Raw genomic sequence first — 16,536 nt, 5'->3', positions numbered from 1 at the left:
CATGGATATATCCCAAAATTTCTATGAAAGAGTCCAGATATTGAGTACATATTGTACGAGTCCATTTTGATAAAACTTTGAACATGAAAACTTATCTATATTGACAGAGCAGATCAGGTGTTGCCTGAGAGGGTAGGTGGGATGAGTAAGTGAGAGGAATTAGAAAAGGCATGAGGAAATTTGGGAGTGATAGAAGTATCATTACCTTGAATGTGATAATGGTTTCATGGATTTATACGTATGTTAAATTTATCACATTGTACACTTACTGTGCTTATTGCATGCTTTATATCTCAATAAAGTTGCTTTAAAAAAGGAAAAGAAAAAAAATAAGGATCAAATAACATATGAGTTATTGTAGCTTATATTGATTTTTAAAAGATGTACTAGAATTCAATTGAACTAAATGGATGTTTGACTATTTTCAACTATTTTAAAAGTGGTTCATGTACATGAAAGCCTAAGCATGGATGAGGTTCAAGGGATATTTTAGTTCTGTTGTCTTCATGTTACCAAATAGGGAACACGTATCTAGAGTCAGAGTGATTGAGAGGAAGATCTTGGAAGACCAGAATTTTAGTTCTGATTTCTCCAAGTGTCCTGGAACTAGCTTATTTATCTGACCAATCTAATTTTGCCACCTGTAAAATAGACAAAATAATACTTAGCTCAGAGGACAGGGTGGAGAAAGGAGGCAGAATAGCTAGTAAAAGTGCTGTTAGATTGTTTGAAGTAGGAATAATTACTATCCCTACATATTCTTTTTCCGGACATTCTCCTTAGTTTTTCCACTCCCTGGAAATCTCTTTTGTCATTTATGTCATTCAACTCCAGTTGGCATCTTTCCTATTTAAAGCAAAAAGTGTTGAGTCGGCAGATTTGACGGACTTCTGAAGCCTCTAGTGACTCGGGGCTGACAAAACTCTTAACTCTTTTTGGCCCAGAAACTGAAGCTCAGGGATTTGCCCTTTTCAAGTTGCTTTGGAGGCAATTGTGGCTTTTCCCCAAGCTTGGTCTTGCAGGGGCAGCCGATTGAGTGAAGGAGTGAGTCTGCTTTTATACCCAAGCTGAAGCTTTGAGTAAAACTTAGCTGCTGTAAGAGGATTAGGGGAGGGCTGGAATGCACTCTTTGCCAGATTGAAGTGCTAGCATCTCCCAAAGGTGTCTGTTTGGGGCGAGTCATTTTAGCTGTTTATATCGGTGCTCAGCACAGACCCTTGTACAGATGCTTCAGAGAAACAGCACTGAGGTGTCCACAACTAACACATAAGCATTATCACCAAGCACTAAAGTTATAACGAGCAGCCTGTGAGACCAGCTGGGATGTAGAGGATGGGCTTTTGTATAATGCCTTCTCAGGGACAACCTTTCCCTTTCCTACAGGATAGAGGAGAACTTCAACCAGTGCGGTGCTGGTAAATGCTTAACCACTGGCTCCGGGCGGTGGGGAGAGGACTGATTTGTAGTGTCTTCCGATTTCCATGATTTAAATACTATCGTCATGGTCAATTTCAAGTTTCTAATATATTGTCAACCAGCTCACAAATTCCACAAAGTTTAGATTGGCTCTCAAAAGCCGGCGCAAGCTGACTCCAACACGCCGCTGGATTAAACAAACCAGTGGGCAAGGGCAGCCATAAAGTAAAGCCAGGGTCATTCTCCATATCTCGCCCCTAACTCTCCCTCTGGACTAGCAGGTCTTGTTACAGTTCATGAATTGCCTAAGGTCCCACCAACACTCAGAGACAGAAATGAGACTTCTTCTAAAAACTAAAGAATGGATAAGATATTGGTTTTTTCCTTCTCATACTTTCTGATTAAACATGAGTGTGTCTTGTACAGTTTGAGTCAAACCTACGAAAATTTCTCAATTATCAGGATCAAAGTTCCCTTTAAAGGTAGTTGATTTTTAATTTCTGGGCTGAAATGGTGCCCACAGATGCTGAGAAAGAAGATGCTGTGGGGTTCTCTCTGGAACATTCCCCAAGCGTACTAGTTCTCAGTGGGGTCAGAGTGATGCACCCCCTGGGGAATGTTTAGGAAATTTGTTGGGAATATTTTGAATTGTCCCAATGATTTAGGTTCTTCAGTGGCTTAAGTGTCACCATAGCATATGGAGAGGCAGAGACACTCAAGATTTTGTAATACCAGGACAGTCTCACAAAAAGAATGGTCCTGTATTCTGTACAACTTCAGATGTTCCCAATAGGCACCCATGTAAGTGAAAAACGCTGTTTACAACTTTCTAAGCCTGGAATGTAACACCATTTTACCTATGAACATACAGTAAATTTTTACCATGTAAACATATACAGAATTTTCTAAGAATGCAACTACGATGTAAGTGGAAGGGAAATTATGTCACATTTTGGTGAGAACATTATCAAGCATGACATAATATTACCGAGTTATCTCCCAATTTGGAACAGCGTATCATTGCCCAGAAGATGGCCTAGTGTTTGTAGTTATTGCACACTCAAAGTGATTTAAAGTATATAGGAATAGAATTGTTTAGCCTTTATTTCAAGATGTCAAATAGAAACAAAAGTGTGTTTTAAATCTTAACATTTGTTGTAGATAAGTGCAAACACAGGACTACTTCATTATGTTTTCTCATGTATTCGCGTTTGAGCATTTCCACCTTGAAAAACATATCATTTCATTATGTTTACTCTGTCCACTGTCCAGTCCAGCACCCTAGTCAGGAAACTAGGGAACTCAGCTCCTCTCTCCTTCCCACTCCTTAGATTCATTCACTATGTTCTGTTGATTCCATTTCCTACTTGTCCTCTTCTCCCACTACACCAGTACTGCTTTAGTTCAGGCACACACTATTTCCTGTCTAGACCATTCCAAAGTCTACCAATTAACCTCTCATTGTGCACTCTCCCCACCCCACTCCCGCCAACCCATTCTCTACACAAATGTTAAATGATCTTTCTAAAACACAAATCTGGGAAAGTTGCTTCCCTACTGAACATTTCACTGGGTCCCTGCAGAAGAGAGGATAAAACCTAGACTTCTCAGGATGGTGCCATGAGACAGTCTCTGTTGATCTCCGTCTGCTCTCAAATCAGACTTTGGCACAGTGAACCATCACGCCATTTCATTTCTCTGCGATTTGGACACACTGTTGTATTCGTTAGGAAATCTTTCTCCTCAGTCCTGCCAGCCTGGCAAATTTCATTCATCCTTTAAGACCCAGCCCAATTTCCTGTTCCAAACCTCCCTGACATGATGGCTTCAAGTGACCCTAGTACTCCCCTTTCTTAATGATGTTTAGTGAACTCTATTAGAACAGTCCGATTACTACCAGGCGTGACGCCAGCCCACTGTCCCACTTCCCTGTCCGTATAAGATGATGGCGAGGGAATAAAGACGTCACCATTGTCAAGGTTGACCTGCCAGTTGGATGCGGGCAATTGGAGGCTCCCAGCCCTCTCCCCTGTCTTTGGAATGTACATTTCACCCACCATTTCCACACTAGGAGCTATGTCAAGGACACAGCCTTGAAGGGTAAGATATTGTTGAGACCATCTGGATGGTACATACATGACTGAACATAATTAAGGCCTCTATATACATTTTTAAGATTCCTGCCAGCAGGTGCAGAGACCTGCTCATCTTGTGGTCCCAAGACAAGCCTCCTAAGTAATCTCCCTGATTACACCTGCCACCTACCAATCTGGAGTGGTCTGCCTGTTTCATTGGTCTCTCCTCTGGGTAGGGGGGCCAATTTTAAATTTCACCCAGGTAACCAACCAAATTCCTGAGGTTGCAAACTAACAGTGACCCTTGGCCTTGAGGGGAGGGCTGTCCTTCCCAGCCCTTGCTTTACCAGGATGACAAAGCCAATGAGGAGGCCTTCAAGAGGACTACTTGAAGGATGGGAGGAACTGCATCTTTTTTTAAAAAAATTAATTAATTAATTTTTATTTGTGGCTGTGTTGGGTCTTAATTGCTGTGTGTGGGCTTTCTCTAGCTGTGGCGAGCGGGGGCCACTCTTCGTTGAGGTGCACGGCTTCTCATTGTGGTGGCTTCTCTTGTTGCGGAGCATGGGCTCTAGGCATGCAGGCTTCAGTAGTTGTGGCACGTGGGCTCAGTAGTTGTGGTGCACAGGCTTAGTTGCTCCGCGGAATATGGGCTCTTCCTGGCCCAGGGTGCAAACCCATGTCCCCTGCTTTGGCAGGCGGATTCTTAACCATTGCGCCACCAGGGGAATCCGAGAACTGCATCTTGATTCCTGGCTGGATTTTTTTTTTTTAAAGTATCTTTTTATCATGATTTTTTAAGCACAAATGCCCACGCAACTTTTACTTACAAGGTAGTTCTGTATAGACTGAATTAAAAAGTTAGTGACCTTGATATTACAAATTATGTACAATTAAATGTAGTTCACAGGGTACATAATTACACTTCTCACTTCAGAGGGCAATTATAGTTGAGACTGAAAGAAAGTGTAATGTCCACTCATAGGTAACAGAATGGGAAGTCTCCCTGAAGTTTTTGCAGATGATTTTTTAAAAATTTATTTATTTATTTATTTATGTATATTTTTGGCTGTGTTGGGTCTTCGTTGCTGCACGCGGATTTCTCTAGTTGCGGTGAGTGGGGGCTACTCTTTGCTGCAGTGCGCAGGCTTCTCACTGTGGTGCTTCTCCTGTCGCGGAGCACCGGCTCTAGGCGCGTGGGCTTCAGTAGTTGTGGCACACAGGCTCTAGAGTGCAGGCTCAGTAGTTGTGGCGCACAGACTTAGTTGCTCCACTGCATGTGGGATCCTCCCGGACCAGGGCTCGAACCCGTGTCCCCTGCATTGGCAGGCAGACTCCCAACCACTGCGCCACCAGGGAAGCCCTGCAGATGATTTATATTTGTTATTGCACAGTGTGAATTTCTAGGGGAAAAAATAATACACTAACCCTTGGGTCCCATACAGGCAAATTAAGATGGCATTCTTCAGGTTGTTTCAATAGGACTGGCTTTTGCCATTCCCATTTAGAAAATACCAAGAAAAATTTATGTACAGGAGTTGATGCTATTGCATTTGGACAAAGCTGGCAAGTTCTTGCTACTAGCATAGCCCAGGAAACACCACAGAGGAAACCTAATATATTGGAATAGATGTGGCATTTAGCCCACAGTTCGATAGATCTCAGGCTTAACCTGAAGTTGTCAATGTTTAGTACTAGATGTAAAATTTCATCAGTTACCCTGCAACGTTAAGATTTCTTATGTATCTTGCATCTAAAGTTTTAAGCAGACTGTCATCTCTTAAGTCCAAGTCTTCTGGAATAGTCTGCAGTGCTCATCTGGCAAACAAAATATCAATCTCTATCCCATGAAAACACAGCTTGATAACTTATTACAAATGCCTCTTCGACAGCTCTTACATCTTTTACTTCTCACTGTAATTTCAACTTATCATAGAATGAGGTGAAAAAGTCGCTTCGATCATCATGTCTTGGGGCAACACACAACGCATCAGTATCGGTACCTTTCGTAGGTACTCCTCATCCATAAGATCCAAACGTAAAAACTCTTACCAGGTTATTTAATTTTCCCCAAATGAAAATCCTGCGCTGCGGTTCTCTTCCTCTCCCAAAACCCCCAAAGGACTTGAGTGCCAATTAGTTTCTGTGTAAGTAGGCGGTCAGATTCCTTGGGGGATGCTAAACTGACGGGACAGACGACGCCACGGTGCTTCTGCCGCGGCTGCGCTCGCCATGATCGCCGCGTAGCACTGAGGCCACTTCCGCCCTGGGCGCGGCCACTGAGGCGGAAGGAAGAGGGGGCGGGCCTCCGCCCCGGGTCCGCGCCTCAGCCCCGGGTCCGTGCCCACCCCCGCTCCCGCCTCAGCCCCTGCCGCCTTTACTGCTTCTCCTCCTTCTCCTTGGTCCTCACGTGGCGCCGGAGCGCTACCACAGCAACGTTCTAGAACCCTGGCTGGATTCTTGCTGAACTTCAAAATCAGTAAGTCCTCCACGTTACCGATAGAGCCAACTGCGGTTAAGAGATTTCTTGCCAGAAAAACAGTGATAAATACCATTTCTGCAGAGCTTATCGTATATCAGACCCTGAATATACATTATTTATGACTCCAAAGAACCTTCTGGGATAGGTATTATGTTCTCTTTTGCAGAGACACGCTTTGAGAAGCTAGGTTACTCTTGGTGACTGACTGCTAAGTGGTGACGTAGATATTCTGTCCTAGGGTGCTCAGCCCATTCACTTTGGATTATCAGGGTCTCAGAGTAGCGAGGTAGGAGAAAGACCTGTTCACTTCCTTTTTTTTTTTTTTTAATTGAAGTATAATTGATTTGCAGTGTTGTGTTTCACCAAAGTGATTCAGTTATACATATATGTATATATCTAATTTTTTCAGATTCTTTTCCCTTGTAGGTCATTACAAAGCGTTGGTTATAGTTCCCTGTGTTATATAGTAGGTCATTGTTGGTTATCTATTTTATATATAGTTGTGTGTTTATGTTAATCCCAAACTCCTAATTTATCCCTCCCCACCTTTCCCCTTTGGTAACCATAAGTTTGTTTTCTATGTCGGTGAGACCTGTTCACTCTAAAGACATGCCAATCATAGTAAAAGTGAAAAGAATAAAAATGAGACTAAATGGGCAATCCAGAATTATTACTCTTTGCAGTTTTTAATGCCATTATATAGCAGGTATAGCAGTATTTCTGTTTTTTTTTTTTTTGCGCGGGCCTCTCACTGTTGCGGCCTCTCCCGTTGTGGAGCACAGGCTCCGGATGCGCAGGCTCAGTAGCCATGGCTCACAGGCCCAACCGCTCCGCGGCATGTGGGATCCTCCCGGACCGGGGCACGAACCCGTGTCCCCTGCATCGGCAGGCGGACTCTCAACCACTGCGCCACCAGGGAAGCCCTGTTTCTGCTTTTAGAAAGGATACTAACTTTAAAATAATGTACTGCCAATGTCGATATTTTAGCTTGTTTTAAACCTTTGACTTCTTTCTGGTGTGTTACAAGAATTTTAAATTTCTCCACTTCTAAAACAGAGAATATCTGTTTTGAACTAAAAGTCATGTTACTCTTCATTTTTTATAGATTTCAGGGCATATTCACAGGTACTTGCTAATTTGGTTCCCACAATCACATTGTGATGGAGAGAAGTGGCTATCAGTATCTTACTGTGCACACGATGAGATACCAGGTGCCATCAGAGATACACAGTGACTCCCTCAAGGTCTCACAGCTGATCCAAAATAGGGTTGAGACTCAGTCTTAACATCTTCCTCCTCCAAATGTTCACTGTGATGTCTCACCATCCACATATCTTTTTCCTTAAATTTCTTAATTTTTAAATTTCTTAATTTTTATTAAATTTAATAAAAAGCAATATGGAAACATGAAGACAGTTTGTTTTTCTTCACTAGATTTAAATTTAAATTGTTAAATTTCTTAAATACTGAAGAAAAGTACTTCATGTAGCAATTTATCAGGACTTAAAGGCTGGAAGCCGAGGGTATGTACAAGTTATTTCTGAAATTCTCCTTATGAAAAGTGATTCTTAATATAGATTACGGTTGCATCACACGGTTGCCATAGCTAAGAGCTATGAGGTTTTCTTATGTTTAAATTTTTGAATAATTAAATGAACAGCAGTAAGTACAATGTAAATTTCTTAAACTTAATTAAAGGATACCCCTATAGAAAGCACTATTGTGAAATGTATGTGGAATGATTAAAGCGTTTAGTACATATAGGGTAATTTTTCCTAGTGCTTAAAAGGTCACTAGAAAGAAAAAAGTGATAAATATGCTGTTTTAAGCTTTTTTTTTTTGCCACTTTAAAAATGTCACAGTGAGTGAAAGGAAAAAGCTGCCCGATAGCAGATGAATGGGTATTGACAGCTGCACCAGTGTTAAATGCTGCATGGCAGAAAAATCTAGGGAAAAAAACGAAACTGTATTCGCGTTTCCATATTGCTTTTTATTAAATCTCAATAAAGAGACTTTGACTTTGATTGATATCTGAATTTGATAATAAAAGCAATTTGTGAGACAAATCCATGTACACACAGAAAAGATAGGTATATAATATGACATTTTAATCATGTACTAAATGTAAAATGATCCTGACACCACATGTGATATTTTATGGTGTCCATATGGTATTGCATATGCAGCTTATAATATACAACTGGTATCTGGATAACATATGATATAGATGTAAAGCACAACCTACAAGCTTAGAATTCTATGGTTACACACACACATGCACACACACACAATATTCATGCTTTCTCTGTGCTGAATATACATTATACATTTAACCCTTGCGCCTGTGTATTCATATTGTGAAGGGCTTGGGTTCCTTTCTAGGGACATGTTAGATTTCTTTTGGCTTGAACAGCTCTTTCCCCAGAAGCCTGGAAAATTCATCATGTTGGATAGCCAGGTGTTCTCCATTTGCAAATATTATTACCTTGTAGGATTAGAAAAAGGTTTAATTATGAGAAAGGATAAATAAACAATGCAGTAGGCAGAAGGGCCCACCAGGCCCCTTTGTTTGGGGGTGTCCTCTAGGAACTCATGGTCTCATAACGCAAGGGGGAGAATTTCTAAGCCAGAGACTACAGGGTCTCTGCCGGCAGACTCTGACTCTCAGTCGCAAGAGGAGCCCAGAGGCTAGTGTCTTTTGCTCTTGATTGTTCTTTAACATGGATATTCCTACAGAGCAGGCCTGACTGTTACCCGGAATACCCATCATTCCCAGGATGAGCTCATCTACCACACCCAATCTTAACCACCACAGGCAAATCCCTTGTACATCTGTCTCCCCCACTAGACTGGAGCAGAGACCCATCCTTTTCATCCTTGGATCACTGCTACCTAGTACCTTACCTAATAGGTATTCAGTAAATATTGAATGAATGAATGATTGCACCTGTATCTTAACCTAAAGTGGAACACCTTTCTGGAGTTCTTTAGTACTGGGGATAGCTTGTTGTACTTTTGTTGTCTGGATTCACAAATCGATAAAGGCTGTCTGAAAGTTTCCTGAGTTTTCTCACTTTCAGGACCCTCCTTCTGAAGTAACTCTTTCAGACTCTGCTGTCACAGTTTGCTCTGCTAACAGTGAGCCCACAGTTATATCGAAGATGCTGTTTCTCCCTGTCTTTGGGGTTTCTGGTTATGCAGAATAAGAAAAGGAACTTGAGAAAGAATTACCAGACATCACCTTGGGTTATGTAGTTATAATCCACAAAGAAATTGTGAATAGTGCTAATGGAAAGTACCTGGACTTTGGAGTTTAATTTTTTTAACTTTGCAAACATTTTAGAGAGTATAACCAAACACCAAAAAAATTACATTAACAAAAATCCCTTTGTTGTATAATTAGAACATTCTACCAGCATATATAAATTTTGGAAGTGAATGCTGTCAGTTTTTATTTTAAAAAATATATCTTGTGATGGATGAACAATAATCACACCTGGAAATGGTTTTATAAATAAGAAAATTAAATCGCATGAAATTATATTCAAAGGTGCTAATGAGTGTCAGTATTGCCTAAAAAGAGAAAAGATGATTTTTTAGACCCTCAAAATGTGCTTATGTGTTAACTAGATGTATTTATGTTTCACAGCCAACTATGCTATAGTTTATATGCACAGAAATTGCATTAATGCCTCTGAGCTGTGGTCATTTATATTATTTCCCACAATAACAATGCCTCTAATCCTTATTACTGAAGAATCCCGCCCTAGAGTAGGTAGCTTGAGCTATATAAACATGATACAAAACAAGCGTATGAAAACTAAAACTCTGTTAACCTGTTAATGCATACGGGATTAAAACCTATGTTTTACCAAACCGTGGTAGTTCATTTTTTTCTCATTGAATCAACTGAGTTTTCAAATGAAGTCAAACAAATAAATACTCTATTGTTTAGTTTCCTGTTGACAAAATTATAAGACATATAATGATTTTGAAAAAAATCACCTAGTCCATGGTTTCTCATCCCAAGTTATCCTGCAGACTGGTGGGACACCACAGTTTCCTCACCTGCTGGACCACTTTACTCCACGTTAGTTTACACCCCTTTAAAGATGATCTCCCCTAGGTGTTCTTAGGGAAAAAGTAATGATCAGATTTCTCAGTTGGCTAAAATAATGTAATTGTTTGGTGTTTTCTGATCTCCATTTCTGAACAAGTAAAGCTAATGTTGATTTCCAAGGGGGAATAACAGTTAGGCTGATGATTTTCTCTTCTTCCAGCAGGAGTCGAAGCTCACAACTTTGCTCCTTACACTTTGTCTTCTCTCTGTTGCTCCTGGGAAGGTCTGTAGAGAAATCAGGTGGTTGTAAATTAAGTATCTGTCCATGCCATGTTCAGTTGATCCTGCCAGTGGAATGACTGAAAACACATTTCTTGCTAAAAAAGGATTAAAATAGGTTCATTCTTTGTTGAGTATGTGATGGGAGAGGAGGCTTCTGTGAAGCCATCAAGGCTTCTGTGCTACTGAATTGGGCCAGCAGGAGTTGGTTTTGGCCTCCCAAAGAGGCGTGGGTTGGGAGAAGCACATTAGAAGTGCGGGGTGGTTATCCTCGCAGAATATATCACTTAATCTGAGGGTATTTGGGAAGAGTTGGCTATAATTCAGTAAGTTAGAAGTTGGCTGAAATACTGGAATCGATACCTCTCTCTTTGATAAAATTATCAGGGGACTGTTAATGATCCCAGGACTGTTAATGACCACGAGCCAGACTTACAGAGCATTTATAACTTACTAAAGCTCTGACTACATAAAAGCCGTAAGTGAACCATTCTTTATTCAGTTGGCTTTGCTTGCCAATCATAATGGCCATTTGGATTGGTGGTACAGTCAATAGATTCTCTCTTTAATAGGCTTGCATATATCAGGTTGACCTTCTTCATGCTGTTGTCTTTAAGCATATGGACACAGTGGCATCAGAGTGAATTTCACTTGTTTAGGTGGATTTTCTAGGTGGCCTAAATGACTTCTGTGTATAAGTTGAGCACATTTGAAAGTCACATGAACACTTAAGTAATCAGAAAACTGTATGGTTTATGGAGGCCATAACTTAATCTCAGGGAATAGCTGATGTTGTGAGAATAATTTAGGTGCTAAGAAAATTTAGTACATCAGATAATAACTAACTAAACAGTACCCTAGAGGTGTGAAGAGTTATTGTCATTTCCAAAGCTGTGTAAATTATTCCCAGAGAGTAGCTTAGCATGCATGGAAGAGAATTCAATGAGCCACCATAATCTTTTATAGTACCTGGGTTCACCTTTGAAATCTATTTTGGACTTGTTTCATTTCTTTCTCTCTCTTTTTTAAAAAAATTATTTATTTAATTTATTTATTTTTGGCTGTGTTGGGTCTTCGTTGCTGCATGTGGGCTTTCTCTAATTGCGGCGAGCAGGGGCTACTCTTCGTTGCAGTGCGTGGGCTTCTTATTGTGGTGGCTTCTCGTTGTGGAGCACGGGCTCTAGGCACGTGAGATTCAGTAGTTGCAGCACACAGGCTCAGTAGTTGTGGCTCACGGGCTCTAGAGTGCAGGCTCAGTAGTTGTGGCGCATGGGCTTAGTTGCTCTGCGTCATGTGGGGTCTTCCTGGACCAGGGCTTGAACCCGTGTCCCCTGCGTTGGCAGGCGGATTCTCAACCACTGTGCCACCAGGGAAGCCACATTTCTAATTTCAAGTTTATAAAACGTGCGCTTCTTTGTAGAATTTTTGGTCACATCACCACCTTTGAAATCCCTTTTCATTCTTGGTATCTTCTCAGAATTTATAAAATAGCTTTCAGAATTCACTATAACAAAGTCCTTGCTCTAAATTTTGTTTCTTTTCTTATTTTCCAAGAAGAAATGGCCACTGGTTTTTAGCCATGTCAACTAACTCTGAAATTTCTCAGTTTAAAAGCAATTTTAAGAATATATTTTGGAAGTACATGAGATATATGAATTACATGAGATATACAAGTTTGGTGTTTTTCCAGTCTGTATTTTAATGCAACACATAGTTCATATATATACTTGTATATACGGTACTATTTTTTTATTTAAAAAAATTTTTATTTTATATTGGAGTAAAGTTGATTTACAATGTTGTGTTAGTTTCGGGTGTAAAGCAAAGTGATTCAGTTGTACATGTATCTATTCTTTTTCAAATTCTTTTCCCATTTAGGTTATTACAGAATATTGAGCAGAGTTCCCTGTGCTATACAGTAGGTCCTTGTTGGTTATCTACTTAAATATAGGCTGGGTGTTTGGGGTACTATCTATTTTTATACTGCATACATACGCAATAGATGTAGTACACATCAAAACTCATAATAATGAGTTTTGTAATAAAGAGGGGAGGCAGGAAGGGGAATAGAGGGAACTTCAACTGTATTTATAAGGTTTTATTTCTCTCAAAAGTGACTTGAAGCAAGTGTGACAAAATAGGAGCGTTTATTAAAACTATGTAGTAGATGCATAAGTGTTTATTATATTATTCTCTGCATTGCCCTGTATTTTAAAGACATTTTTAATAGAAGAAAAGCTATCTAAAGCCATTTTCCTTGATGTTGCCTTCGTGCTGAACTCCTTCCCATCATTTGCTCTTTATTTAACTTCTTAAATTCTTGTCCTTTTTTCTTCTTGAAAACCAGAAAATTACTGTGGCATTGTTTACAGAATGATGAAAATCTCATTTAGATCTGGATTGCAAAATCCTTGCTAATTCACGAAAGCATTTATTTTTTAAACATTAGTTTAAGTCTGTTCCTCAGACTGTCACATCTTTCTTCAGGGGTTTCTCATAGTCTTAGACGACTCCATCTGCTTTTCTAAAAGGAGAACATCAAACCAGTTTGTTAGATGTGACACAATTAGATCTCAGATGCTCAGTTGGCTGACCATTTGTAAACGTATCTTCTGGAAATTAGGAATAGACCAAAGAACTCTGACTTTCTCTACGGCTTTTATGTAGCCTTCATTTTGTGTGACTTTGGTTTATATTTCTATACAGCTTCTTCTACTGGGAACATGAATAATTTTGGTTTAAAGTCATTCTCCCCAAATAGTACTACCACTGGTTATTCATCGATGGTTATTTCTCCCCTTCTACTTTTTTTTCCATCTTCTTGTTGAATTGTATGGTTAGCAGACATTTGGTCCGTGCCAAAATTTTTTGGATATTTGGTTCTGTCTGAAACCATTTGGCACGGACCAAATGTGCTCATGGACGTTTTGGATTGGACCAAATTTCAAGGAGCTTTTGGTGTGGACCATATGTCTTATGGACCAAATGTATTATGGACTTTTTGGATAGGACCAAATGTCTTGCAAGGGAATTGTGTACTTTAGAATTCACGGCAACTAATTCATAGTCAAGAGATATGTTTCCCCTAGTTGTAAAAATTGTGTGTGACTGAAGAAACAATGCATGAAAAAAAAAAGAGCACACGTACATTTAGTTAGGCACAAAATAGTTACATCCTCTTGAAAGCCCAGGAGGTCTGCTACTTCACCAGCGGATTCTCCAAATGACAGAACTTTGGTGTGGTCTTTGATATAAAAGATCAAAGAACTCAGCTTTGATAGTTTAGTCAAGCAGACAGGCTTGATGGGTCCCAACTCACAAACAGTGATGTATAAACCAGAATGCCAGTTCGTTAATTTACTGTGAGAAAGCTGTGGAGGATGCCAGTGGTTCTTCCATTCTCTCCTTCTAGAAGAAAAAAAGAAAACCTAAGAAATAATGTATAACCAGAAGGTCTGGTAATTATTGTATCAGAACAGGAGGTGTTGTTTGGATGATCTTGATCTGAAATACCCCTCCTGTGGCTAATTTATTTGAAGTGCTCAAACTATTTGGCCAGAGTACTGCCTCACCTGAACAATCCTGGATAAACTTTAAGGAATTCTTCCTCTTTTGGGCTCGCATGAGGCTTACTGACATTCTTTCTTTTTGCAGACTAGCCGAAGTAGAACTGAATATGCCACGGATTTATGTTAATACTTTAGATAATATATGTAAAACACTCAGCCCAGTGTCAGGTACAGAGGAACAAATGTGGCTTGCTGGTTCTAGGGACTTTGTACATCTTAGTGGCAAAATCTTGGGCTCTGCAGCAAGCCTGCCTGGGCTTGAATTCCAGTCCTGCCCCTTACCGATTGCACGGCCTGCAGTGAGTTACTGATCCCCTTTGTGCTTTACTTTGTTTAGGGGTAAAATGGAGACAGTAGTGTACCAATTTTATAGGATTGTTGCTACGATTAAATGGGATTAAGCACAATGGCTTCTAACGTTGCATTTAAAATTGCAAGCATTTAACACTTTATTTTGCGTTAAGATGACACGTGTCAGTCATGATCGGTCTTTTGTTTCTCTTGGAACACAACTACTCATTTAGTTTTTCTCTTTGGATAGATTATGTTATAGGTGACCCATTTACTTTGTCATACATTGCTTGTTGATAATTTTACTAATTTTTCCTTTTTTACTTGTTGAATTCAGGATTGGAAACATACCAACTACAATAAAATCTGTAGGTTATTGTTGAAATAAAATTAAGACTCCCAATAGTATACACTGACACATTCAGTATTATGCATAGTCCTTATTGTAAAGCATGAGCATTAGAAATGAATGCTCAGTAGTTTACACAAGAGACAATAGTTTGTGTTTCTGTTACAAAGCCAGGGAGAGGATCTGGCAGTCAACGAATGGCACCAATACTTTCCTGAGGCAATATACGTTTTAATCATCATTGTTACTGTATATATACCCATATTAGAGTTAAAGAGAAATGTTCTAGAGAAAAATTCCTGAGAGCTGAAATTCACTTACCTTTCTTGGCCCACCTGTACACCCCCTCCCCCCAGTTTCCTCCTGTGGGTCATCTTCTCTCAAGAGTCCCTTCCAGGGCTGCAGAATCACACCACTCCAGAGGATGCCTTTCACATTGCATCTAAGTTAATTAAGCCCCTGGAGCTGTGCCACGTGGTTGCCCTGAGAGTGGCAGCCCAGCAGCATCCAGCTTCCTACTTCCATCATCCTACTGCCTCTTGATTGGCACTGCGGGGCACCAGCCCAGGACCATCACTGTAATAAGAGGGGAGTCAGGAAACAATTACACATTGCATCTCTGGTGAAGAGTGAGCAACAGAAAATAACCATGTTTTTTCTCCATACCTTGAATTCTGTTCTTTTTCTGTGTGTGTTGTAGAAAACTTGAGCTCAAAAGATAAGGTCAGGGACTAAAATGAGAGATTCATGTAACCTCTGGGCCAGAAATGTAGGTGAATACATTCAGTCACTCTGACCCTTAAACAATATTTTCAGGAAAGGGATAGTCTCATTGAGTGCATCATGACCTCCGAGAGTACGATGGCCATGATGGAGGCTGATGGCTGACTAGGCATAAGGGAGAGGGCAGGAGCAGGGTGAATCATCTTGGTATCTTCAGTATTTGTGAGTCTTGGAGCAGAGGGGGAGGAATTAGAGTCAAGGACTGGGCAGAAAGAGAGAGGGAAAGGGGCAGCTAATTGGTGAAAACTGCTTGAGAGGCCAGTGATGCCAGAGCATTCTCCTCCACGCTTCAGAGTCCTTGGGGAATAGGTCTCCTGTGATTGTAGCCAAGTTCTCTCCGCCAGGAAATGAGGACTCTTGAGAAGGTGCCATAAGGGGAGGAGACTGGTCTTTCACAACCCTTCTCACTTGGCCTCATAAAGCCACATGGATGGTCAGAATATGATTTCACAGGTAAGGAGCCAGTCTCTGTTCCCTTCTCTCACTTTCTTGCTGAGTCTTGAAACATTTTTTTTTCAAGCAGGAGATGAAAGCTTTCATTTTGTAGAGCAAGAAAGGGGCAGTGTACACACTTGTTGGATGGTCATCTCCCCTCCCACTATTGCCACACCCGCTTGGCCCAAGCCTTCCTCTTTTCTTGCTGTCCAGGTGCCCAACACTTCTCATTGACGCCCTACTCTGGAGCCTCCTTATTGACACAGAGCCATCAGATTGTCCAGAACCTTAGTTCTCAAAATGTGGTCCAAGAATCAGCAGCATTAGCATCACCTAAGAACTTGTTAGAAATGCAGACTCTTCAGCCCCACCCTAAACTACTGAGTCAGAATCTGCCTTTCTACAAGATATCTGGCTGATTCGTATGAATGTTAAAGTTTGAGAAGCTCTGGCCGGAAGCACTTCTTCATATCTAGCCTTAACCGAAATCTGATTTATAAATAACGGCAATCATCACAGCGGTTTTTAATAGCTCAGTAATCATTTGATTTTATCATGTCCTTAACAAATATTTATGGAATGTCTACCAAATTCTTGGTACTACAGTGTTAAGAGTTGGGGATACCGAATAGATCCTGTACCACAGAGCTCACTGCATAGCACACATATAAAAACAAAACACAACGAAAGAAAGCACCCAAACAAAAAAACATGTAATTTTTTTCCCCAAGTTTGTTCAAAGCTATGTCCTCTAATTAATGCTTTATTTTTCTCCTCTTGTCTTTACTTTTCTCCAT

At 40.4% G+C, this 16,536-nt stretch overlaps 1 pseudogene; it reads right to left on the bottom strand.

The window, feature by feature from the left end:
- Nucleotides 1–3,269: 3,269 nt before the first annotated feature.
- The window catches only part of LOC116761220, a 72,813-nt pseudogene continuing 59,546 nt past the window's right edge, over nt 3,270–16,536 (bottom strand).

The sequence above is a fragment of the Phocoena sinus genome, chromosome 10 (genome assembly GCF_008692025.1).
Source record: "Phocoena sinus isolate mPhoSin1 chromosome 10, mPhoSin1.pri, whole genome shotgun sequence".
Lineage (NCBI taxonomy): Eukaryota > Metazoa > Chordata > Mammalia > Artiodactyla > Phocoenidae > Phocoena > Phocoena sinus.
Note: the sequence above shows the minus strand (reverse complement) of the source record. Positions and strands in the feature narration are given on the sequence as shown.